This window comes from Schistocerca piceifrons, chromosome 2, assembly GCF_021461385.2.
Source record: "Schistocerca piceifrons isolate TAMUIC-IGC-003096 chromosome 2, iqSchPice1.1, whole genome shotgun sequence".
Classification (NCBI taxonomy): domain Eukaryota; kingdom Metazoa; phylum Arthropoda; class Insecta; order Orthoptera; family Acrididae; genus Schistocerca; species Schistocerca piceifrons.
In genome coordinates, this window is record NC_060139.1 from 506,507,224 (window position 1) to 506,524,828 (window position 17,605).

The following is a 17,605-nucleotide window of genomic DNA, read 5'->3' on the forward strand; positions in this document are numbered from 1 at the left end:
CAAGACGGTCAATGCCTTCACGGAAACATGACTGCGGCGGGCTAAGGAACCTTGATTGCACACAGACATGCACCTCTCCATACGAAGCAAATCGACGGCTACAAACGTCTTTCTTCAGTGCTCCAAAAATATGTAAGCCGCATGGAGAGAGATCGGAACTCTGTAGAGGACGAGTAAGAGTTTCCCAGCGAAACTTCCGCAGCACAGTCAAAAACCTTTTCAGCATGTAGGCCCACCAACAGTAGAATAAATGTATTAACCGATATAGGGATTCCTTTTGAAATAATAAACGTTTTGCTTACTTTATCTCGAACTGTCCAGTTTTCATTTGACTGCTCCTAATACGTAACTAACTGAAGAAAGTATTACCTCGTATATTGCAACACAATTCCAGTTGGTGGGGAAACATGGCAATATGTGTTACGGAAGCTTCATATCTCTCGCTTCAAGGTGAGGGTAGGAGACGTACAGATGAGACTAACGCTGTGGTGCCCGTGAACGCTCAAATAACGTCCATTATCTTCATTCACAAGGGAAGCACCCAATCGCACCCCCTCAGATTTAGTGGTAAGTTGGCTCATTGATCAGCCCATCAAAAACTGAATGCATATCAGACATGAAAACAGGAAGAAGGTATACTGATCTGTGGGAAAAAGAAGCAAAATAGAGACGGTTAACCATCCAAATTTAACATGCACAATGCCGAGGAGCGTGATTGACGGTAGCGTCGTGGATGTGTGGTCACGGTGTTGGACTGCGAAGAGGGAGATCCGGGTTCAAATCTCCCTCGTGACTCATATAGTTTCTTCACAAAATTATGAACTGTCCATCCAGTCATTAACGTGCTGGTTCGCTGTATTCATATTTGTGTAAGTGTCGTGACGTAATGTCCGCCTACAACAGCGACATGTAACGAACGGATCTCCAGACGTACGTACCTACTCTTTGTTCTACGCAGGTACCACATGCAAAACGGAACGCAAGAGGCGTAGTAAGTTTGACTCTTGAATTCCTTCGTCGTAACATAGTTCACACCTGTTTATCTGTTGCTTCCATTTCTGTGAGAGCTCTATGCCGCATCTCGCCTCCTCTAACTATTCGTCACATTTACTTGCGACGGTAATATATTCTTACCACATGACTCATATTCTGTGATGAATAGTGAGAGCAGGTGAGATGCCGCATAGACCTCTCACAGAAATAAAAACAGCAAAGTAAACGGGAGTGAGCTATGTTACGACGATGGAAATCAAGAGTCAAAACTTGCAAAACGAAGCGGAAGAGACATAACATGTGACACCTGTCTAGAAGAAATTGGAGGTACGTACGTCTGGAGGTCCCTTCGTTACATGTCGCTGTTGCAGACAGGCATTACACCACGACACATACACAATCCTGACTTCAACAACAGACACGTCGATGACCGGACGGACAGTTCGTAATTTTGTAAAAAAAAATATATGGGGCACAAAAGAGATTTCAAACCCGCGTCTGCCCCTTCACAGTTTAACACCGTGACCACAAAACCACGACGATACGGTTGATAATGTTCCTCGATATTGTACATATTACATTTGGATGGCTCGCTGTTTCTTTCTTGCTTCTTTTTCCCACTATTCAGGACACCTTCTTCCTGTTTTCATGCCTGATCTGTCTTCAGTTTTTGATGGGTTTCGCAAAGGCCCAACTTACCACTAAATCTGAGGGGGGTGCGGTGGAGAGTTTGCCTTGTCAGGATTAGGGGGAGAAATTCACGATACGAACAGACACAGCTTGCTACTAAAATGGAAATACTTTTGTTTGTAATCCACCAAATTTAACCACTTACTGCTCTAATTTTTGCGCACTCTAGTCAACTACGACTTTCGAAGGCTATAGGTGTCCACCAACTTTTGTCACCATTTCGATGTCGATATCACATTACTATTTCATCAAATTCTTTCGCCCCTAACTGAATGAATATTTTTAATAACACCATGGTGTCACTATTGAGAATCTTCTTTCTTCACTTGGTTGCGAGTTTATTTATTGAAGTCTTTGAACGGAAGGGACTACATTCTGTTGTATTAAACTGAAATGTTCTCTGCAATTTACGTCCCGGCCGTGCAGTCGCTGGCGACGGCTTAGAGTGCCAGTTCAGTAAACAACTTTTTCTTATAGCTTATATTCGTCAGCTCCTTGCTTAAATCACTACATTACACAACCTGTAGAGATTTCAGTATGGACACACCCAAATGTTGCACATCGTCACTCAAGAGAGCTAGTAAACTTTCACTCTGGTTCTATCTATCAGAGATCATCCAATAAAATATCCCGCTAGCAATTTCTCGAATTTGTTACCACGTGCCATCAGATATGGAGTTCGATCTTCCAGCTACTTTAGACAGAATGCGGATCGTCTAGGAGTTCACTGATCATGGTTGTATAAAAAAAATTGAACCTCTTTTTTTTTTTTTTTAACTACACCACTGGACAGCGCACTTTTAGACATCCAGTAACCTTACAAGAATTTCGGCCGCTGAAAATTCTGCAGTAGGTTATTTGAATAAAAGAAATTCTTACTGCGATTTGCTCCGCATTGGTATTCAACTTTTTGCGATTCATAGCAATAGGAAGGAAAGTACTTTTTTTATGTCTCCCGACTTTCAGGATTTCCTTTTTTCATTATTCCGCGGGACCGGATGAGAGAAGGTAATAAGGCAGCCCGGCGCCCGCAGCGCCGCGCCGGCCTGAATGTTAATCACGGCCCATTAATGTCGGATTCCGTCCTTCCCTACTTTTATCAGACCATCAGGCTGCGCATATTAATGACTATTGTGATCTACTAAGGTTCGTATTGAGCATGTTTCAGCGCGTAAAGTTTACGATTTTTAAATTTCGTTGTAACGCTCCTCATTGTTGAAAACAGTCTTCATGTGATTTGAACGCTACATCAGAGTAGACGGAAAAGGATGGGATCAGCAAAAAAAATTTAGTTACACAAGGAAACAAAAATAATCCTTCCAACAGTTTTTCTATAAGACATATTAGGTCATTGTCATAAACAGATCACCGTCGTCGTCATTTCACAGTTGTAGATATATTGTTGAAATAAATTATTAGACCGTGGTAAATACTGCAATGTCGGTCGAAAGTACCATATTTTCTGTAAAGTCAAATCAGAAATGTAACAAACATGGAAGACATTTTTGTTCACAATTCGTAATGTTACTGATGTATCCTTTCTGCAGGTTCTCAAGAAAATGTCCTGAGTCTTTTTACGTATGTGTCAGTCTTCCCCACCTGCGGCTGGAACAGAGAGGCCAGTTGTTTTGCCAGTGTATGTAGTGAGTTGGACAATTGTGACTGTTTATACGATGTGCTGTTGTGTTTATTTAGGGATGAACTAAAGGCAGATAGTGAAAATCATAGCCATCACACAGTCTGCGAACTTAAACCTCTCGTCAGCCGCGTAACTGGTGGAAGGTGACCGTCTCGAAATACCAAGGTGCAGCTCACATCTGAATTAATGTTTCTATCGAGTTTACCTGTAGAATATGAGGCTCATGCACGATCTTGAGTGAGCGATGACTTGTCGCAAATTTCTAAGACGGGATCATATTTCAGATTCCTTTTCAAATTAAGAGAAATCCGGACCAGTTCAGTCTGTAAATTCTAATGTTCAAGTAGTATTTGTTTGGAATTGTCGTGAAAGTACTGAATTCAAATATTTTTGTTTTGGTATACAGTAATGTTCACTTCTAACTATGGCCTTATAAAATTGGAATTAATATAGGTTAATGGATCACTTAACATATTCCGCTTTTCACACATGCTTATATTTGCGTATATGATCTAACTCTTCAGTTAGCCCTTCAAGTCTATTAGTTTTAATACTACCGCTGAACACTTAATTCCACGTGCCTCAAATTGTTCGATAAACTCGGCCACTTATCTGAAGAAATTATAAAACCGACAATGTCACCAAACTACCAATAACTGCAAGTTAGAATAGCTTCATGAACAAAGTTTTTCGCTATTTCACCCTCTAAAAAAGCAACATGACAACATATCTAATCCTGAGGTATCGTGAATTTTTCAAATTCTGGTGTTAGTCCACCGTCCCACACCGTTCAAGGAACAATGTCCCGTGGCCTACGAGCGTCAGCGCCAAATATGTCGTCACAACGCGACGCTGGAACAGAATGTCCACCAGCATTTCTGCACGGTGCCTCAAATAACCGGTCAACCTACCCACCAGTAGTTCTCATTCAAACATTTTATCAAAATTATTAAAATAGCCCACTATTCAGAATTACCGCTTCGTTAATACACGGTTTACATGCGAAAAAATAGGCATTTGAAAGCCAGCCTCGTTGAGTCCTCACACGTGCACCGCTCATCAAACGAAAAAAAGGCAACCATGAAGACAATTAGGGTGTTTATCGCATGCTGTCGTCATAATTGCTACAGCTATAACGTAATCGGGATTCTGACTTCATTTGCAAATTTGCCACACATAATAATTATTAACAGTGTTAATGGCATTTGGCTTTTATAGGTTGTAAAAGATTTCAATCTGAATTTGCACCGTATCTCCATTAACATTTGTAGCTTGAACAGTCTCAAATAGTCGCTGAAATTTCCTCCTCGAAACAAGTATGATAATGTAATCTGATTCTCTATAACTCTGTTACGTAATATGGAAATTAACTTTCTGAAGAGTTCCGCTCCAGAGGCTTTCAGATAAACAGAACTTTGGTTTTTTTCCCGCTCACGTCGTGAACAGCAAAGTTCGTTACCTCTCAGCACAGTGCGCCAGGACCACCTGTCGAAGCTCAGCCTCAGCTTCTTAGACTAGCGGTACTATGCACCGCCCATTCCTTCCACGTAAGCCTTGGAGCCGCACACTTACAAGTATGTATTTTTGCAACGAACACAGAAAGGTGTACACAATTTACGCGCCTCCCCTCCCCCTTCCGCCCCCACTACACCCTCCCAAACACAAAATGCTTCGCCGGCCGAAGTGGCCGTGCGGTTAAAGGCGCTGCAGTCTGGAACCGCAAGACCGCTACGGTTGCAGGTTCGAATCCTGCCTCGGGCATGGCTGTTTGTGATGTCCTTAGGTTAGTTAGGTTTAACTAGTTCTAAGTTCTAGGGGACTAATGACCTCAGCAGTTGAGTCCCATAGTGCTCAGAGCCATTTGAACAAAATGCTTCCCTGTTACCATTTATATGTCCATATATCGCCAACCAGCACATCCAGTCGACTCCAAACCTATAAATCCATTCCAGTCCTGAGTTCGGACTATAAAGAAAGCATAGGAACAGCGATATTTGCACGTTTCAAACATGACTGATTGTTTGTAACGGCCGTCCGTTGATTTTACGAAGGCCAAATTTGACGACGTGGGCAGTTGTTAGCATTCAGGACACGTACTCCAGATCTATTGCATCATTCATGAAGGCAGACAATTCGCGTGCTCCTTCCTTCATCTTAACTTTCTAAAACAGTAATAAAATTTTCTTATTAATTCTCTATATAGAAAAAAACCACAATTTACGATATTTTTCATTAGTTTTCAGCCTAACACTTATACTAATCAAAGGAATAACGACGTTAGCTGCTATTGGGAACTGAACTAAATCAGTGGGGAAAGTTGAAAATTTGTACCGAAACGGGGCTCGAACCTGGATTTTTCAGTTCCTCGCAAACGGTTTCCTTGACTGCCTCGGTCATCCGGACACGATCCGTGGCCGACCAAATTTACCAACTAACTCATACACTAATAATGTAGTGCCCCTGTCCATTATCCTCAATACTCGCAGATATCGCTGATTCCGTAGGAACTTGAGGTTCTTCGTCCGAAATAACAGACACCACATATGTATAATTTTGTTTGTAACGTGGTGAGACAACTTATTTACGCGACGCGTTGTATTCATTTTGGCATGTCACATCAGTACTCTAAGCACACATAGTTATAACATAAACCGAAAGCAAACGGATATTATCAACATCTATATACATACCCCGTGCCATAGGGCACCTGTACCACCAAGGTCGTTTCCTTTCCTGTTCCACACACAGAGAGAGCAAGCAAACGACTGTCTATATGCTTCCATATGAATCCTGATTTCTCGTATCTTATCGTCATGATCCTTAGACGAAATGTATATTGGCGGCAGCTTCAAATGCTGGTTCTCTAAATTTTCCGAAAAGAACATAGCCTTACCTCTAGGTATTCCCATTTGAGTCCCCAAAGCATCTCCGTGACACTTACGTGTTGTCCGAACCTACCGGTACCATACACTGGTGTCCTAATTTAAAGCAACAAACGGAAATTTGCCTTTATATTTCCACAAAACAGTATAAACAGATGACAGTAGAGTGGAAAAAATGTAAAGAATACAGAGCGTAAACAGTTGCAACATGCATAACGATAGACAATAATGCCCTTCGTAAATTTTTTTTCAACTGAAAGGATTTGCACACACATTCCGACAGCTGGTTAATGTCCTCAGTATGGGGTGAGACCACGTGTGGCAGGGTGGCACTACGTCTGGCAGCAATAAAGGCCTGACAATGACGGGGCATTCTGTGAATGTCACCAGTCTCATGTTGAGGCAATAACGCCCATTCTTCCTGCAGAGCTGCTCGCAAGTCTTGTATAGTAGTTGCTGGGCTCTGAAGTGTAGTAACTCGTCTCCCTAGTGCATCTTAGACATGCCCTATAGGATTCAAATCGGGATAGCGAGCAGCCCACGCCGTGCTTGTAATGCCTCTCGTTTCCAAGAAAACATCAACCACCCTGCTCTACGTGGTCGTGCATTATTGTCCATCAAAACAAAGTCAGGGGCCACACCATCTCGCAACAACCGCACATGAGATCCCCAGGTCTCGTCACGATACCTGACAGCCGTTACACCTTGCCACTTCACCAGTAGACAAGTGTAATATGCTGCGCATACATAGAAAGAAAGATCCCTTATCATTTAGCTACAGTATAGCAGGTCAGCAACTGGAAGCAGTTAATTCCATTAATTATCTGGGAGTACGTATTAGGAGTGATTTAAAATGGTATGATGATATAAAGTTGATCGTCGGTAAAGCAGATGCCACACTGAGATTCATTGGAAGAATCCTAAGGAAATGCAATCCGAAAACAAAGGAAGTAGGTTACAGTACGCTTGTTCGCCCACTGCTTGAATACTGCTCAGCAGTGTGGGATCCGTACCAGGTAGGGTTGATAGAAGAGAGAGAAAAGATCCAACGGAGAGCAGCGCGCTTCGTTACAGGATCATTTAGTAATCGCGAAAGAGTTACGGGGATGATAGATAAACTCCAGTGGAAGACTCTGCAGGAGAGACGCTCAGTAGCTCGGTATGGGCTTTTGTTGAAGTTTCGAGAACATACCTTCACCGAGGAGTCAAGCAGTGTATTGCTCCCTCCTACGTATATCTCACGAAGAGACCATGAGGATAAAATCAGAGAGATTAGAGCTCACACAGAGGCATACCGACAATCCTTCTTTCCACGAACAATACGAGACTGGGATAGAAGGGAGAACCGATAGAGGTACTCAAGGTACCCTCCGCCACACACCGTCAGGTGGCTTGCGGAGTATAGATGTAGATGTAGAATTTCATGTACAGGTGTTCGTGTGGTCGACATAATCCCTGCCCGCACCATTAGGGATTCTCCTCGATATCGGTCTCTTTCCAAAACGTTTGGGTCCCAAAAGTGAGTCCCACGTTCTATCCAGTTACGAATCTCGAGATGAAATCGAGATCCATCTGTGAAAAGAACATTGGCCTCTGCGCGATCGTCTAGGTGGCATATTGTCGACTCCACTCTAGACGTCCTCTTTTGTGCAGAGGCATCAGAGGTACACATGCAGCAGGTCTCCAACAATAAGTGTCATTCTGCCTAAGCATGCTGTACACCGTTCACCTCGATACAACACGTCCAGTGGATGCTGCGAGGTCAGATGCTAGCTGTCCGTGCAGTACGAAGACTGTCCCGTCGTGCCCTTACAGCCAAATGACGGCCCTCGGCTTTGGATGTCACACTTGGTCGGCACTGTCCTGGTCGTCAGGATACAGGTTTGGTCTCTATAAACCGTCACCTCATCCGAATAACAACAAAACGATTCAGATAAGTCATCCGGCCGTAACAGTTTGCGATTGTCCTGTTTCCATTTTTCCTATGGCTCCCCACCACAAAGAGTCTGGTAGGTGTCTTCTCTGTGTCATACTGCATCGTCTGTGACACTGTGTACGCAGCGATTGCGGATGTGATGTGGGACTACCCGGCAAACACTATCCCATTTGATAGGTGCTCCGATGTCGTAGTTGGCGTTGTTGTCTGTTGATCGGATTGCATTCTTCTGTGCAGAACATGATCGTACTGACATCTGTTGGCAGTCTGTATGATTATATCGTGAATTAGACACATGACGGGGCAATAGTGGTTAATTTTGGACGCCACTGTATCTGGTGGTGGTGGTGGTGGTGGTGGTGGTGGTGGTGGTGGTTAGTGTTTAACGTCCCGTCGACAACGAGGTCATTAGAGACGGAGCGCAAGCTCGGGTTAGGGAAGGATTGGGAAGGAAATCGGCCGTGCCCTTTCCAAGGAACCATCCCGGCATTTGCCTGAAACGATTTAGGGAAATCACGGAAAACCTAAATCAGGATGGCTGGAGACGGGATTGAACCGTGTCCTCCCGAATGCGAGTCCAGTGTGCTAACCACTGCGCCACACCAGTGTATCTGGCAGCCAGCCTCTGAATTGCTTCGATGTCTTCCTTCAGTGCAGCCTGGTGGGGATCTCAAACACTCAAGCAGTACCTAAGATTAGGTTGCACAAGCGTCCCACATGCAGTCCCCTTTACAGGTGATCCACACTTTCTTAAAATTCTTCCTATGAACGAAAGTCGACCATTCGCCTTCCAAGTCACAGTGCTCATATGCTCGTTCCCTTTCATATCGCTTTGTAACGTTACGCCCAGATATTTAAACGTCAAACAGACCATCGCTAATGCTGTATCCGAATATTACGGGCTTGTTTTTCCTGTCTGTCCGCATTAACTTAGGGCAATATTTTCTACAATTTTGTCCAAGTCATCTTGTGTCTTCCTGCAGTCACTCATTTTCGACACCTTCCTGTGCACCACAGCACCCTCAGCAAACAACCGCAGACTGCTGCGCATCCTTTCAGCCAGATCGTTTACGTGTATAGAAATTAACAGCGGGTCCTAGGACACTTACTTTGCTTGAGCGCCGTTCGCCAGTGCATTTTTGCTGGCGCCTCTGTGGGCCAAGGTTACGACCGACAACATCGGTATCTGCGCAGACCGCACTCTGCCGTGCGGCCATCACGTCACGGTGGCCGCAGCCGGCGGTTTGTCGTCGCTGGAGCGCGAAAAGCCGCATCGCGAGGGCGCATCGAGCCGATTTCATGCGCAGATATATGCGTCCTCTATCAAGCGCTCCGCGGCTGTCGCTCTCGATCATTCGGACGACTTTTTTTTTATCGATCACTCCTCCTCTCCACTCCAGCCCCCGTCACTCAATCACACATACGAGTACAGGTGCTGCCAAACTAGCAGCAACTGTATTGCTGCTTATACTGGCTGTAACGGAATGACGTTTTAAAAACATGTGTAATAAAATGGAATACCTACAGCCGTCCTTACGATGTTATTTTATATGGCTATCAGTTTCGGTGTTTTACTACACCTTATTCAGGCCTTCACTGAAGACTGCTGAAGCACCGGAACTGGTAGCCATATAATAAATGACATGGCAAGGACGGTTGAATGTTTTCCATTTCATTACACAAGTGAACGGCCTAAGTCGCTCAATCTCCAATCAGAAGGATGGACATAAAAATCTTTTAAAATTTTGGTTGTTTCTAGAGGATGAATCTTTCATCTACCTCTAGATGCATACTCCGCAATCCATGGTATGGTGCTTGGTGGTGGCTACCCTGAACCACTACTATTCATTCCCTTTCCTGCTCCATCGTTCATGCAGCAGAATCATACGAACATACCGTCATCTGACCATCGCACACAGTTTCGTGTGGACAACATTGTAATAAGCATCCCTGGCGTAGAGAAAGCTGAAAGAGTTGAAAGCTAATATATCGCCAGGACCTAAGGGAATCCCAATTAAGTTTTACAAACCCTACTGTACAGCATTGGCCCTTTATTTAGCTTGTATTTATCGCAACTTTCTCGCCGAGCACAAAGTCCCAAGTGACTGGAAAATACATAAGAAGGGTAAAAGAACGGACCCGCAAAATTACAGGCCAATATCCTTAACATCGGTTTACTGCAGAATGCTTGAACATATTCTCAATTCGAATATAATAAATTTCCTTGAGACGGAAAACTTGTTCTTCACATATCAGACGGATTTAGAGAACATTGTTCGTGTGAAACTCAGCTTGCACTTTTCTCATACGATATCCCACGAACTATCGATGTAGGGTTACAAGCGAATTCCATATTTCTAGATTTCAGTGAAGTTTTTCACACGATGCGACACTGCCGACTGTTAACGAAGGTACAAGTATACAGAATAGTTTGCCAGATGTCTGAGGGGCCCGACACTGAGTGTTCAGCAAAGACATCTTGTTGAGTACTGTTCGACTGTTCGGGATCCACACCATGTCGGATTTAAGTAAGACGTCAAAGCAGTTCAGAGATGTTAATTTTAAATTAACAACAGCCTCAGTTGCAATGTTTACCTAGATTTACCTAGGTTTCAGATGGGATAAACCAACCTTCGTCAGAATAAAAGGAACAAGTACGCATGACACACTATCGTGCATGCGCTCTCGAGGCTATAGCCAGTTCCAGTACAACATCCGTTGCTTCCGTGCTGAGGTCGCGAAGTGGGACCGAGGCTATTTCCCAGATAAATTATTGCAATATGACGATGTATTACTATATTATAGTTTTTAGTCTTTGACGTTGTCCATTATGGACAAATCGTAATTCCTTTTATTCTGAAGAAGGTTGGGTTATCCCAACTGAAACCTAGATAAATCTAGGTAAACGTTGCAACTGAGGCTGTCGTTAATTTAAAATTAATATTTATGCAGATGCTGACAGGGCCGAGAAATGATGAAAATACAGAATTAAAATTCAGTTCAGAGATAGGCTGCTAGATTTGTTACCGGTAGGTTTGAACAACACGCAAGTATTACGAAACTCAAATGAGTGTGACTGGAGCGAAGGCGACATTGTTTTCGCTTGTTGTTGTTGTGGTCTTCAGTCCTGAGACTGGTTTGATGCAGCTCTCCATGCTACTCTATCCTGTGCAAGCTTCTTCATCTCCCAGTACCTACTGCAACCTACATCCTTCTGAATCTCTTTAGTGTATTCATCTCTTGGTCTCCCTCTACGATTTTTACCCTCCGCGCTGCCCTCCAATACAAAATTGATGATCCCTTGATGCCTCAGAACATGTCCTACCAACCGACCGGTCCCTTCTTCTTGTCAAGTTGTGCCACAAACTCCTCTTCCCCCCAATTTCATTCAGTATCTCCTCATTAGTTATGTGATCTGCCCACCTAATCTTCAGAATTCTTGTGCAGCACCACATTTCGAAAGCTTCTATTCTCTTCTTCTCCAAACCATTTATCGTCCACGTTTCACTTCCATACAAATACTTTCAGAAACGACTTCCTGACACTTAAATCTACACTCGATGGTAACAAATTTCTCTTCTTCAGAAACGCTTTCCTTGCCATTACCAGTCTACATTTTATATCCTCTCTACTTCGACCATCATCAGTGATTTTGCTCCCCAAATAGCAAAACTCCTTTACTACTTTAAGTGTCTCACTTCCTAATCTAATTCCCTCAGCATCACCCGAATTAATTCGACTACATTCTATTATCCTCGTTATGCTTTTGTTGATGTTCATCTTATATCCTCCTTTCAAGACACTGTCCATTCCGTTCAACTGCTCTTCCAAGTCCTTTGCTGTCTCTGTCCTTTGCACTTAAATTTGGCATATCAAAGGTACCATAAATCTCCCCTTTCTCGAACAAGTCCTGACGTGTGTAACGACGTGCTCGTCTCGGCTGTGGGGCTAACGGTCTCGCGAGCGCTGGGGAACCCATTTGCCAGCGCAGCCGTGCCGCTTGGCGAGCGACAACTTACGGGTGGACGCTACCGCACAGTAGCGCACAGCGCACATGGCGGCGGTCGCGACAGTAAACCGTGCGCCTAATGGCCCCTGGCTGGCAGGCGCCCAGGGCCGCCACAGTACTAAGGAGGCGCCGGCCCTCACATGCATTCTGCAGCAGCGCGGCAATTCACTGTGCGATAAATTCGTCCATTCTCGCTGGCCTCGTAATACAGCAACACTGGACTTCGGCTGCCTCCGGAACTTCCACAGTCTACATATACTCTACCCAAGTGTGTACTGAATATTGTAATACACCATTGCTTCTAGCATGAAGTTTCTGCGAAGTAACATGGTTATAAAACCTAATGCTCGCTTAGCGTTTAAGGGCGTTTTTGAATGCGGGGAATCTCGTTAGAACATCCAGATTTATGTTTTCACAGTTTTGCTAGATGACCCAACTTTCTCAACCCTCCTCCAGTTGAACAAGTGCAGATTCTCTAATGATGATAACTTCGAACAAATATTTAAATTCTGAACTAACTACCTTCCTTATACCGGGATCGTCATACAGAAATTACAAAAAATTAAAGTTTCCTCGTATACCGTTTGTTACTTGAATAAAACCTTTTGTCATTATTGATTAAATATCGAAACTTTGGTACAACACTGAAGTGAATGAAATGCTACATACCATTTTTCCTGATTATGTTGAGAGTTACGGAAGAGGTTCAAAATGGTTCAAATGGCTCTGAGCAGTATGGGACTTAACTTCTGAGGTCATTAGTCCCCTATACTTAGAACTACTTAAACCTAACTAACCTTAGGACATCACACACATCAATACTCGAGGCAGGATTCGAACCTGCGACCGTAGCGGTCGCGCGGTTCCAGACTGTAGCGCCTAGAACCGCTCGGCCACTCCGGTCGGCTACGGAAGAGGAATTATTACCAAAATATTACTCAAAAGGGTCCTCTCTCTATCCTAAACTTACTCCACCAACATACAAAAGTTTTTCTGCAAATAAAATACTCTCTTATTAGCTATAAACACACTATGTAGCCGGCCGCTGGTGGCCGAGCGGTTCTAGGCGCTTCAGTCTGGAACCGCGTGACCGCTACGTTCGCAGGTTCGAATCCTGCCTTGGGTATGGATGTGTGTGATGTCCTTAGGTTAGTTAGGTTTAAGTAGTTCTAAGTTCTAGGGGACTGATGACCTCAGATGTTGTCCCATAGTGCCCAGAGCCATTTGAACCATTTGAGCCACACTATGTAGACCTTGTCAATGAAGTTAAGGAATTCTGCTACCTAGGCAGTAAAATAACCAGTGACAGACGGAGCAATGAGGACATCAAAAGCAGACTCGCTATGGCAAAAAAGGCATTTCTGGCCAAGAGAAGTCTACTAATATCAAATACCGGCCTTAATTTGAGGAAGAAATTTTTGAGGATGTACGTCTGAAGTACAGCATTGTATGGTAGTGAAACATGGACCGTGGAAAAACCGGAACAGAAGAGAATCGAAGCATTTGAGATGTGGTGCTATAGACGAATGTTGAAAATTAGGTGGACTGATAAGGTAAGGAATGAGGAGGTTCTACGCAGAATCGGAGAGGAAAGGAATATGTGGAAAACACTGATAAGGAGAAGGGACAGGATGATAGGACATCTGCTAAGACATGAGGGAATGACTTCCATGGTACTAGAGGGAGCTGTAGAGGGCAAAAACTGTAGAGGAAGACAGAGAGTGGAATACGTCAAGCAAATAATTGAGGACGTAGGTTGCAAGTGATACTCTGAGATGAAGAGGTTAGCACAGGAAAGGAATTCGTGGCGGGCCGCATCAAACCAGTCAGTAGACTGATGACCAAAAAAAAAGAATGTAGATCCTTAACAGGGAAATGTTTGTCGGTCATTACTGTAGCTGAATTGCGAACATGATGACTTACTACATCAATGGGCAGAAGTTCAATTCCATGTTAATTTGCTACATTTTGTTTTATTTTACTTGCTTCCCGTAAAGTATATGTAATATATGGAAATTTTCCTCTATTCCGATTTTGTGCAGTTAATTTTCCACAGTAGGTGCGACAGTTTTTAGGTTAACGAGGATTACTTGTGGTGGTATGTGTGATGAAACTGGCGTCAATGTTTGCTGTGAGCTCATTCGTGTGGGTTGGCTCTGACTCCTACAGGTAATTACAGTAACAGTTTTAAAAAGTTCTGCGACTCAAAGGCTGGCAGACTCTCTTTGTCACACTAGACGAATATGCAATAGACAGAAAAACTATGTCACTCCTGCAACGGACACTCACAGACACCACATCCAAAATAAAATTTATGGGAGAAGTCTCAGAACCATTCGAAATACATTCAGGGATCAGATAATTGATGGTCTCTCACCGCTTCAATTCTAAATGATCTCGGACAAAATTATCGGACAGTGGGAAGAAAAACTAAAAGGCAGCTCGGAAAAATATGTTCACAAACAAGACAATCATAAAATGCTTGGCATTTGCAGATGACCTGGAAATACTCAGCGACAATAGACGTGAAGCACAGAAATACTTACATAAAATCTCTGCCAATACAGATTTAGTGATATCACAGAAAAATCAATACACTGAAAGAAAGATCAACAACACACAAGTCATCCACACAAAACACGGAGAGGGTAAGAGAGTGGATAAAATTCAAGTATCTTGGCATATACGTAAAAGGCAGCCAACGTAGAACGAACACAAAAACTTCACAAAGCCTACAACCTGACATGGACACACTACAGTAAAAGAAACGTGTCAAGACAGCCTACTACCAGTAGCACTCTGCTTATCAGAAACGACTAAGGCGGAGCATCAGGCATCACAGAAACAGGAAACATTGAACGTAAAATCCTCAAAAAATTTTTTGGAGCAGTACACAGGGATGGTATATGGATGAAGAGACTAACCAAAGCGCGGTTAAAGGCGCTTCAGTCTGGAACCGCACGACCGCTACGGTCGCAGGTTCGAATCCTGCCTCGGGCATGGATGTGTGTGATGTCCTTAGGTTAGTTAGGTTTAAGTAGTTCTAAGTTCTAGGGGACTTATGACCACAGCAGTTGAGTCCCATAGTGCTCAGAGCCATTTGAACCATTTTTTGAACTAACCAAAGGTTTATACGAACGCACACACAGGCTTACAGACATGGTCAGAAAACGCCGACTAATATTCTGTGGACACACATATAGAATGAACAGCAACAGACTCACAAAGAGGATTTTTAATGCAGCAAGCAGCTCAATCAGCAAAGCCGGTTGGTTTCAAGAAATAGAAGAAGACCTAAAAGGAGCAGGAATCAGAACGGAATCGATAAATGCAAAAGAGAAATTCAGAAACATAGGTTTGCACACATAATTTGAAGTAAAAAAATGAAGCAACCAGGGAAAAGATTGGCAGAGCAAAGTAAACAGGAACAAAATCGAAGAATGATGAGCTTTTGGGTAGAGGAAAAGAGGAAGGAAACAAGAGCAAATTGAATAATCATATAACATTCGAGTTAAACACTGTCTTAAGGGCAAAAATGTGTAATAATACTAATAATAATAATGGCGATGATAAGGACAATGATGATGATGATGTGGCCGAGCGGTTCTAGGCGCTATAGTCTGGAACCGCGCGACCGTTACGGTCGCAGGTTCGAATCCTGCCTCGGGCATGGATGTGTGTGATGTCCTTAGGTTAGTTAGGTTTAATTAGTTCTAAGTTCTAGGGGACTAATGACCTGAGAAGTTAAGTCCCATAGTGCTCAGAGCCATTTGAACCATGATGATGATGATGATGATGATGATGAATGTGATACTAAAAAATTACAGTCCTGCAAAAGGGCGAAGATGATCAAATGCTGATTATTGATTCTACACAACAGCAGCAACAAGAAATTTGAGGTTCTCTTACGATTACACTACTGACTTCTGGAAAGGGTGGTGTTACACCCGATGGCCAACCTATTTTGGCACGTGTGAACACACTGATTGTTGATCGCTCAAGAGTAACTCTGTGTAAAAGTGTTCTGGTCACTAGGCTTTAGTTTTCGAGAAAGAGATAATTGTAATGCATAACGTTTTATACTGTCCTTTAGGCAGTCTCTTCCTGCATTTCATTTCGTCAATGCGTCGTGTGATACGTATCACAAAAGCATTCGAAACATCTGCTGATACGATGCGGTTGCTGCCACCTACATATTTGTGACTCTTATTGCGGTATTGTTCTAAATCAAGCTTTCAGAAGATGTTACAAAATTAGATAATTTATTAACGTAATGTATAGGGAGTATTATAAGAGTAGCACTACTTTCTGTTATGTTTTAAGTTTCTGTATTTGTTTAAATGCCCTTTGCAGCGTAAGTGCTGCAATATGCATCTAAGTACGTAGGTTTTACGTTTACTGAAGTTTAACTAGTATCCCATCTTTGTTTTCAGGTGAGTTACTGAGGAAGAGAGGTCGCCCGGTTGCAGCTGATTCGAAGAAGTCTCGTCCTTGAAACCCGTAAGACATTTTCTATTAGCGTCTATGTATTTCACATCAGCATATGGCTTTCCGTGCTCTTGCACAAGCATTCTGCACATTGCTTCAATTTTATTCCACGGCGCAGCTGTTTATAAAAAACACAAACTGTGCACCAGCATTTGTTCGAGGCAGTAGCTGTTGTATCTGAACGAAATGATATTTTCTACTGTAGATTATCTGTCTTTATTCTTTTACATGGATTCAAAATGGGATGAAGGACAAATTGTCATCCATCTGCTTATGTTAGCTACAGTTACAGTATGGAAACGCTACCATACAAGATGATGATGCCTCATGATGACCTGATACATTTGCGAATTTATAATACATCAATTACTACGCTGTTTGTTTTAGAATGAAGCCTTTTGTGCTTAGAAGTCGACCACAAACAGTCAAACGCTATAAATATAACTAGTTGGAGATTTAATCTCTGGAATAAGATATTTAACAATTGACATCCACACCTACCTCAGCACTAAGGGGGTAAAAATGCGCATTTATCGTTAATTTCATGTCTTCGTTGCGGGAACTCTACGAAGTTATGTGAAATGGACCGAAGATACTACTGCAGTAGTGTTGTTAGCAAACGGTACGCAGATTTCTTGGGGACATTGCGGGAAAGTAGTGTGCCTCTGTTAAGGACACCACATAAGAGCCTTCAGTGCTGTATTTTCTAGAGTGCGTTTCTAGTATTCCTGACACTGATCGTGTGTTGATTAAAGACGGTACAGAATCCAAAAACTCACTGTCCGTAACAAGTCGATGTAGCCTATACAAAAGTGCAACAGGTTTTGTTCAAGTAACGTAAAGAGAATCGTTGAAAGCAAGGTTATTCTCGTGACATCCTGAAGCATAAATTTAGAGGACCAGCCTTCTTGGTGTACTGTGTAAGGAAAGTTTGGTCGGATGTAAAGACATATGGTCATTATACACAC

At 43.0% G+C, this 17,605-nt stretch overlaps 1 protein-coding gene across 2 annotated transcripts in view; it reads left to right on the top strand.

Annotated features, from left to right (window-relative positions):
- LOC124774989 (neuromodulin) overlaps positions 1-17,605 on the top strand; it is a 732,616-nt gene that overhangs the window by 172,140 nt on the left and 542,871 nt on the right. The window contains exon 1 of one of the 2 annotated variants that reach the window (XM_047249736.1): positions 16,583-16,649. The exons of the other annotated variant lie outside the window; for it this stretch is intronic. The gene's annotated coding sequence lies outside the window, so the exon portion shown is untranslated. Of the gene's footprint in view, positions 1-16,582; positions 16,650-17,605 lie in introns of those variants that run through there. 2 annotated transcript variants of the gene reach the window in all.